Source organism: Oncorhynchus keta, unplaced genomic scaffold, assembly GCF_023373465.1.
Source record: "Oncorhynchus keta strain PuntledgeMale-10-30-2019 unplaced genomic scaffold, Oket_V2 Un_contig_3676_pilon_pilon, whole genome shotgun sequence".
NCBI classification, from domain to species: Eukaryota; Metazoa; Chordata; class Actinopteri; order Salmoniformes; family Salmonidae; genus Oncorhynchus; species Oncorhynchus keta.
Genome location: NW_026287367.1, coordinates 1 through 9,335, shown reverse-complemented (window position 1 = coordinate 9,335; position 9,335 = coordinate 1).

Below are 9,335 nucleotides of genomic sequence, written 5' to 3'. Positions count from 1 at the left end.
GGCTAAGAGTTGAGGAGAGACTGACTGTAATCAGAGGGCTGATATTAACACTATGCTGCCAGTCTCTCTTGGCTAAGAGTTGAGGAGAGACTGACTGTAATCAGAGGGCTGATATTAACACTATGCTGCCAGTCTCTCTTGGCTAAGAGTTGAGGAGAGACTGACTGTAATCAGAGGGCTGATATTAACACTATGCTGCCAGTCTATCTTGGTTTCAGAGTTGAGGAGAGACTGACTGTAATCAGAGGGCTGATAGACCTACTATGCTGCCAGTCTCTCTTGGCTAAGAGTTGAGGAGAGACTGACTGTAATCAGAGGGCTGATAGACCTACTATGCTGCCAGTCTCTCTTGGTTAAGAGTTGAGGAGAGACTGACTGTAATCAGAGGGCTGATATTAACACTATGCTGCCAGTCTCTCTTGGCTAAGAGTTGAGGAGAGACTGACTGTAATCAGAGGGCTGATATTAACACTATGCTGCCAGTCTCTCTTGGTTAAGAGTTGAGGAGAGACTGACTGTAATCAGAAGGCTGATATTAACACTATGCTGCCAGTCTCTCTTGGTTAAGAGTTGAGGAGAGACTGACTGTAATCAGAGGGCTGATATTAACACTATGCTGCCAGTCTCTCTTGGCTAAGAGTTGAGGAGAGACTGACTGTAATCAGAGGGCTGATATTAACACTATGCTGCCAGTCTCTCTTGGTTACTGACTGTAATCAGAGGGCTGATAGACCTACTATGCTGCCAGTCTCTCTTGGTCTGTAATCAGAGGCTGATAGACCTACTATGCTGCCAGTCTCTCTTGGCTAAGAGTTGAGGACACTGTAATCAGAGGCTGATATACCTACTTACCCCACCAGGCTACAGACTGACTGTAATCAGAGGGTTAAGCTGATGACTGACCTGACACTGCCAGTCTCTCTTGGCTAACAGTTGAGGAGAGACTGACTGTAATCAGAGGGCTGACACTATGCTGCCAGTCTCTCTTGGCTGTAATCAGAGGGCTGATATAAATTGACTCTCAGAGACTGACTGTACAGAGCTCTGATATTAACACACTGCCAGTCTCTCTGACACTGTACACACTTAAAATCCCAAATTGTTTGCATCAGACACCACAGCTCTGACACACACACCCCCACCAGACAGCTCTGACACACACACTTACCCCCACCACACAGCTCTGACACACACACTTACCCCACCACACAGCTCTGACACACACACTTACCCCACCACAGCTCTGACACACACACTTACCCCACCACACAGCTCTGACACACACACCCCCACCACACAGCTCTGACACACACACTTACCCCACCAGACAGCTCTGACACACACACTTACCCCACCAGACAGCTCTGACACACACACTTACCCCACCACACAGCTCTGACACACACACACCCCACCACACAGCTCTGACCCCACTTACCCCACCAGACAGCTCTGACACACACACTTACCCCACCAGACAGCTCTGACACACACACTTACCCCACCACACAGCTCTGACAGCTCTGACACACTTACCCCACCAGACAGCTCTGACACACACACTTACCCCACCACACAGCTCTGACTTACCCCACCAGACAGCTCTGACACACACACTTACCCACCACACAGCTCTGACACACACTTACCCCACCACACAGCTCTGACACACCACCACCCCACCAGACAGCTCTGACACACACTTACCCCACCAGACAGCTCTGACACACACACTTACCCCACCACACAGCTCTGACACACACACTTACCCCACCAGACAGCTCTGACACACACACTTACCCCACCACACAGCTCTGACACACACACTTACCCCACCACACAGCTCTGACACACACACTTACCCCACCAGACAGCTCTGACACACACACTTACCCCACCACACAGCTCTGACACACACACTTACCCCACCAGACAGCTCTGACACACACACTTACCCCACCAGACAGCTCTGACACACACACTTACCCCACCACACAGCTCTGACACACACACTTACCCCACCAGACAGCTCTGACACACACACTTACCCCACCAGACAGCTCTGACACACACACTTACCCCACCAGACAGCTCTGACACACACACTTACCCCACCAGACAGCTCTGACACACACACACTGACAGCTCTGACACACACTTACCCCACCAGACAGCTCTGACACACACACTTACCCCACCAGACAGCTCTGACACACACACACTTACACACACACTCCCCACCAGACAGCTCTGACACACACACTTACCCCACCACACAGCTCTGACACACACACTTACCCCACCACAGCTCTGACACACACACTTACCCCACCAGACAGCTCTGACACACACACACTTACCCCACCAGACAGCTCTGACACACACACACCCCCACCAGACAGCTCTGACACACACATACCCCACCAGACAGCTCTGACACACACACTTACCCCACCAGACAGCTCTGACACACACACACCCCACCAGACAGCTCTGACACACACCCCACTTACCCCACACACCAGACAGCTCTGACACACACACTCTGACTTCTGACCCCACTTACACAGACAGCTCTGACACACACACTTACCCCACCAGACAGCTCTGACACACACACTTACCCCACCAGACAGCTCTGACACACACACTTACCCCACCAGACAGCTCTGACTCTGACACACACACACTTACCCCACCAGACAGCTCTGACACACACACTTACCCCACCAGACAGCTCTGACACACACACTTACCCCACCAGACAGCTCTGACACACACACACTTACCCCACCACACAGCTCTGACACACACACTTACCCCCACCAGACAGCTCTGACACACACACCCCACCAGACAGCTCTGACACACACTTACCCCACCAGACAGCTCTGACACACACACTTACCCCACCACACAGCTCTGACACACACACCCCACCACAGCTCTGACACACACACTTACCCCACCACACAGCTCTGACACACACACTTACCCCACCAGACAGCTCTGACACACACACTTACCCCACCAGACAGCTCTGACACACACACTTACCCCACCACACAGCTCTGACACACACACTTACCCCACCACACAGCTCTGACACACACACTTACCCCACCAGCAGCTCTGACACACACACTTACCCCACAGACAGCTCTGACACAGCTCTGACACACACACTTACCCCACCAGACAGCTCTGACACACACAGCTTGACCCCACCACACAGCTCTGACACACACACTTACCCCACCACACAGCTCTGACACACACACTTACCCCACCACAGCTCTGACACACACACTTACCCCACCACACAGCTCTGACACACACACTTACCCCACCAGACAGCTCTGACACACACACTTACCCCACCAGACAGCTCTGACACACACACTTACCCCACCAGACAGCTCTGACACACACACTTACCCCACCACACAGCTCTGACACACACACTTACCCCACCAGACAGCTCTGACCACACACTTACCCCACCAGACAGCTCTGACACACACACTTACCCCACCACACAGCTCTGACACACACACTTACCCCACCACACAGCTCTGACACACACACTTACCCCACCAGACAGCTCTGACAGACAGCTCTGACACACACACTTACCCCACCACACAGCTCTGACACACACACTTACCCACCAGACAGCTCTGACACACACACTTACCCACCAGACAGCTCTGACACACACACTTACCCCACCAGACAGCTCTGACACACACACTTACCCCACCAGACAGCTCTGACACACACACTTACCCCACCAGACAGCTCTGACACACTTACCCCACCAGACAGCTCTGACACACACACACTTACCCCACCAGACAGCTCTGACACACACACTTACCCACCAGACAGCTCTGACACACTTACCCCCACCAGACAGCTCTGACACACACACTTACCCCACCACCAGACAGCTCTGACACACACACACTTACCCCACCAGACAGCTCTGACACACACACACTTACCCCACCAGACAGCTCTGACACACACACACTTACCCCACCACACAGCTCTGACACACACACACTTACCCACCAGACAGCTCTGACACACACACTTACCCCACCACACAGCTCTGACACACACACACTTACCCCACCAGACAGCTCTGACACACACACTTACCCCACCACACAGCTCTGACACACACACTTACCCCACCAGACAGCTCTGACACACACACTTACCCCACCAGACAGCTCTGACACACACACTTACCCCACCAGACAGCTCTGACACACACACTTACCCCACCACACAGCTCTGACACACACACTTACCCCACCACCAGACAGCTCTGACACACACACTTACCCCACCAGACAGCTCTGACACACACACACTTACCCCACCACACAGCTCTGACACACACACTTACCCCACCAGACAGCTCTGACACACACACTTACCCCACCAGACAGCTCTGACACACACACTTACCCCCACCAGACAGCTCTGACACACACACTTACCCCACCAGACAGCTCTGACACACACTTACCCCACCAGACAGCTCTGACACACACACTTACCCCCACCAGACAGCTCTGACACACACTTACCCCACCACACAGCTCTGACACACACACTTACCCCACCACACAGCTCTGACCCCTTACCACCACACAGCTCTGACACACAGACTTACCCCACCAGCTCTGACAGCTCTGACACACACACTTACCCCCACCAGACAGCTCTGACACACACACTTACCTCCCACAGCTCTGACACACAGCTCTGACACACACACTTACCCCACCAGACAGCTCTGACACACAGACTTACCCCACCAGACAGCTCTGACACACACACTTACCCCACCACACAGCTCTGACACACACACTTACCCCACCACAGCTCTGACACACACACTTACCCCACCAGACAGCTCTGACACACACACTTACCCCACAGACAGCTCTGACTTACCCCACCAGACAGCTCTGACACACACACTTATCCCACCAGACAGCTCTGACACACACACTTACAGACCCTGACCACACAGCTCTGACACACACTTACCCCACCACACAGCTCTGACACACACACACTTACCCCACCACACAGCTCTGACACACACACTTACCCCACCACACAGCTCTGACACACACACTTACCCCAGCAGACAGCTCTGACACACACACACTTACCCCACCAGACAGCTCTGACACACACTTACCCACCAGACAGCTCTGACACACACACTTACCCCACCAGACAGCTCTGACACACACACTTACCCCACCACACAGCTCTGACACACACACTTACCCCACCAGACAGCTCTGACACACACACTTACCCCACCAGACAGCTCTGACACACACACTTACCCCACCAGACAGCTCTGACACACACACTTACCCCACCACACAGCTCTGACACACACACTTACCCCACCACACAGCTCTGACACACACTTACCCCCCACCAGACAGCTCTGACACACACACTTACCCCACCACACAGCTCTGACACACACACTTACCCCACCAGACAGCTCTGACACACACAGACTTACCCACCAGACAGCTCTGACACACACACTTACCCCACCAGACAGCTCTGACACACACACTTACCCCACCACACAGCTCTGACACACACACTTACCCCACCAGACAGCTCTGACACACAGACTTACCCCACCAGACAGCTCTGACACACACACACTTACCCCACCAGACAGCTCTGACACACACACTTACCCCACCACACAGCTCTGACACACACACTTACCCCACCAGACAGCTCTGACACACACACTTACCCCACCAGACAGCTCTGACACACAGACAGCTTGACCCCCACCAGACAGCTCTGACACACACAGACTTACCCCCACCAGACAGCTCTGACACACACACTTACCCCACCAGACAGCTCTGAGACACAGCTCTGACACACACACTTACCCCACCACACAGCTCTGACACACACACTTACCCCACCACACAGCTCTGACACACACACTTACCCCCACCAGACAGCTCTGACACACACACTTACCCCACCAGACAGCTCTGACACACACACTTACCCCACCAGACAGCTCTGACACACACACTTACCCACCAGACAGCTCTGACACACACACTTACCCCACCACACAGCTCTGACACACACACTTACCCCACCACACAGCTCTGACACACACACTTACCCCACCAGACAGCTCTGACACACACACTCCCCACCAGACAGCTCTGACAGCTCTGACACACACACTTACCCCACCAGACAGACAGCTCTGACACACACACTTACCCCACCACACAGCTCTGACACACACACACTTACCCCACCACACAGCTCTGACACACACACTTACCCCACCAGACAGCTCTGACACACACACTTACCCCACCAGACAGCTCTGACACACACACTTACCCCACCAGACAGCTCTGACCCCACTTACCCCACCACACAGCTCTGACACACACACTTACCCCACCAGACAGCTCTGACACACACACTTACCCCACCAGACAGCTCTGACACACACACTTACCCCACACAGCTCTGACACACACACTTACCCCACCACACAGCTCTGACACACACACTTACCCCACCACACAGCTCTGACACACACACTTACCCCACCAGACAGCTCTGACACACACACTTACCCCACCAGACAGCTCTGACACACACACTTACCCCACCAGACAGCTCTGACACACACACACTTACCCCACCAGACAGCTCTGACACACACACTTACCCCACCACACAGCTCTGACACACACACTTACCCCACCACACAGCTCTGACACACACACTTACCCCACCAGACAGCTCTGACACACACTTACCCCACCAGACAGCTCTGACACACACACTTACCCCACCAGACAGCTCCCCACCACACAGCCTGACACACACACTTACCCCACCACACAGCTCTGACACACACACACTTACCCCACCACACAGCTCTGACACACCACACTTACCCCACCACACAGCTCTGACACACACACTTACCCCACCAGACAGCTCTGACACACACACTTACCCCACCAGACAGCTCTGACACACACACTTACCCCACAGACAGCTCTGACACACACACTTACCCCACCAGACAGCTCTGACACACACATTACCCCACCACACAGCTCTGACACACACACTTACCCCACCAGACAGCTCTGACACACACTTACCCCACCAGACAGCTCTGACACACACACACTTACCCCCACCACACAGCTCTGACACACACACAGCTTGACACACACACTTACCCCACCACACAGCTCTGACACACACACTTACCCCACCACACAGCTCTGACACACACACTTACCCACCAGACAGCTCTGACACAGCTCTGACACACACACTTACCCCACCACACAGCTCTGACACACACACTTACCCACCACACAGCTCTGACACACACACTTACCCCACCAGACAGCTCTGACACACACACTTACCCCACCAGACAGCTCTGACACACACACTTACCCCACCAGACAGCTCTGACAATTGACACACCACTTACCCCACCACAGGCTCTGACACACACTTATACCAGACAGCTCCACACACACTTACCCCACCACAGCTCTGACACACACACTTACCCCACCAGACAGCTTGACCATCTCACCACAGCTCTGACACACACACTTTAAATACACACACACTTACCCCACCACACAGCTTGACACACACACTTACCCCACCACAGCTTCTTTGACACACACACTTAACCAGACAGCTGACACACACACTACCCCACCACACAGCTCTGACACACACACTTACCCCACCACACAGCTCTGACACACACACTTACCCCACCACACAGCTCTGACTTTACCCCAAGACAGCTACAACACACTTACCCCACCACACAGCTCTGACACACACACTTACCCCACCACACATGCCACCAGGGGTCTTTTCTAGTCCCCAGATCCAGAACAAATTGAAGAAAGCGTGTATTATATAGAGCTCCTTATTTCATGGAACTTCTCCATCTCATATTGCTTTAAATAAACAGTAAACCTGGTTTCAGTTTCTTTGATAATGTACTCTGGGCCCAGTCCATCTCTTATTGCTTTAAATAAACAGTAAACCTGGTTTCAGTTTCTTTGATAATGTACTCTGGGCCCAGTCCATCTCATATTGCTTTAAATAAACAGTAAACCTGGTTTCAGTTTCTTTGATAATGTACTCTGGGCCCAGTCCATCTCTTATTGCTTTAAATAAACAGTAAACCTGGTTTCAGTTTCTTTGATAATGTACTCTGGGCCCAGTCCATCTCATATTGCTTTAAATAAACAGTAAACCTGGTTTCAGTTTCTTTGATAATGTACTCTGGGCCCAGTCCATCTCTTATTGCTTTAAATAAACAGTAAACCTGGTTTCAGTTTCTTTGATAATGTACTCTGGGCCCAGTCCATCTCATATTGCTTTAAATAAACAGTAAACCTGGTTTCAGTTTCTTTGATAATGTACTCTGGGCCCAGTCCATCTCTTATTGCTTTAAAATAAACAGTAAACCTGGTTTCAGTTTCTTTGATAATGTACTCTGGGCCCAGTCCATCTCTTATTGCTTTAAATAAACAGTAAACCTGGTTTCAGTTTCTTTGATAATGTACTCTGGGCCCAGTCCATCTCTTATTGCTTTAAATAAACAGTAAACCTGGTTTCAGTTTCTTTGATAATGTACTCTGGGCCCAGTCCATCTCTTTATTGCTTTAAATAAACAGTAAACCTGGTTTCAGTTTCTTTGATAATGTACTCTGGGCCCAGTCCATCTCTTATTGCTTTAAATAAACAGTAAACCTGGTTTCAGTTTCTTTGATAATGTACTCTGGGCCCAGTCCATCTCTTATTGCTTTAAATAAACAGTAAACCTGGTTTCAGTTTCTTTGATAATGTATCTGGGCCCGGATCCATCTCTTATTGCTTTAAATAAACAGTAAACCTGGTTTCAGTTTCTTTGATAATGTACTCTGGGCCCAGTCCATCTCATATTGCTTTAAATAAACAGTAAACCTGGTTTCAGTTTCTTTGATAATGTACTCTGGGCCCAGTCCATCTCATATTGCTTTAAATAAACAGTAAACCTGGTTTCAGTTTCTTTGATAATGTACTCTGGGCCCAGTCCATCTCTTATTGCTTTAAATAAACAGTAAACCTGGTTTCAGTTTCTTTGATAATGTACTCTGGGCCCAGTCCATCTCATATTGCTTTAAATAAACAGTAAACCTGGTTTCAGTTTCTTTGATAATGTACTCTGGGCCCAGTCCATCTCTTAT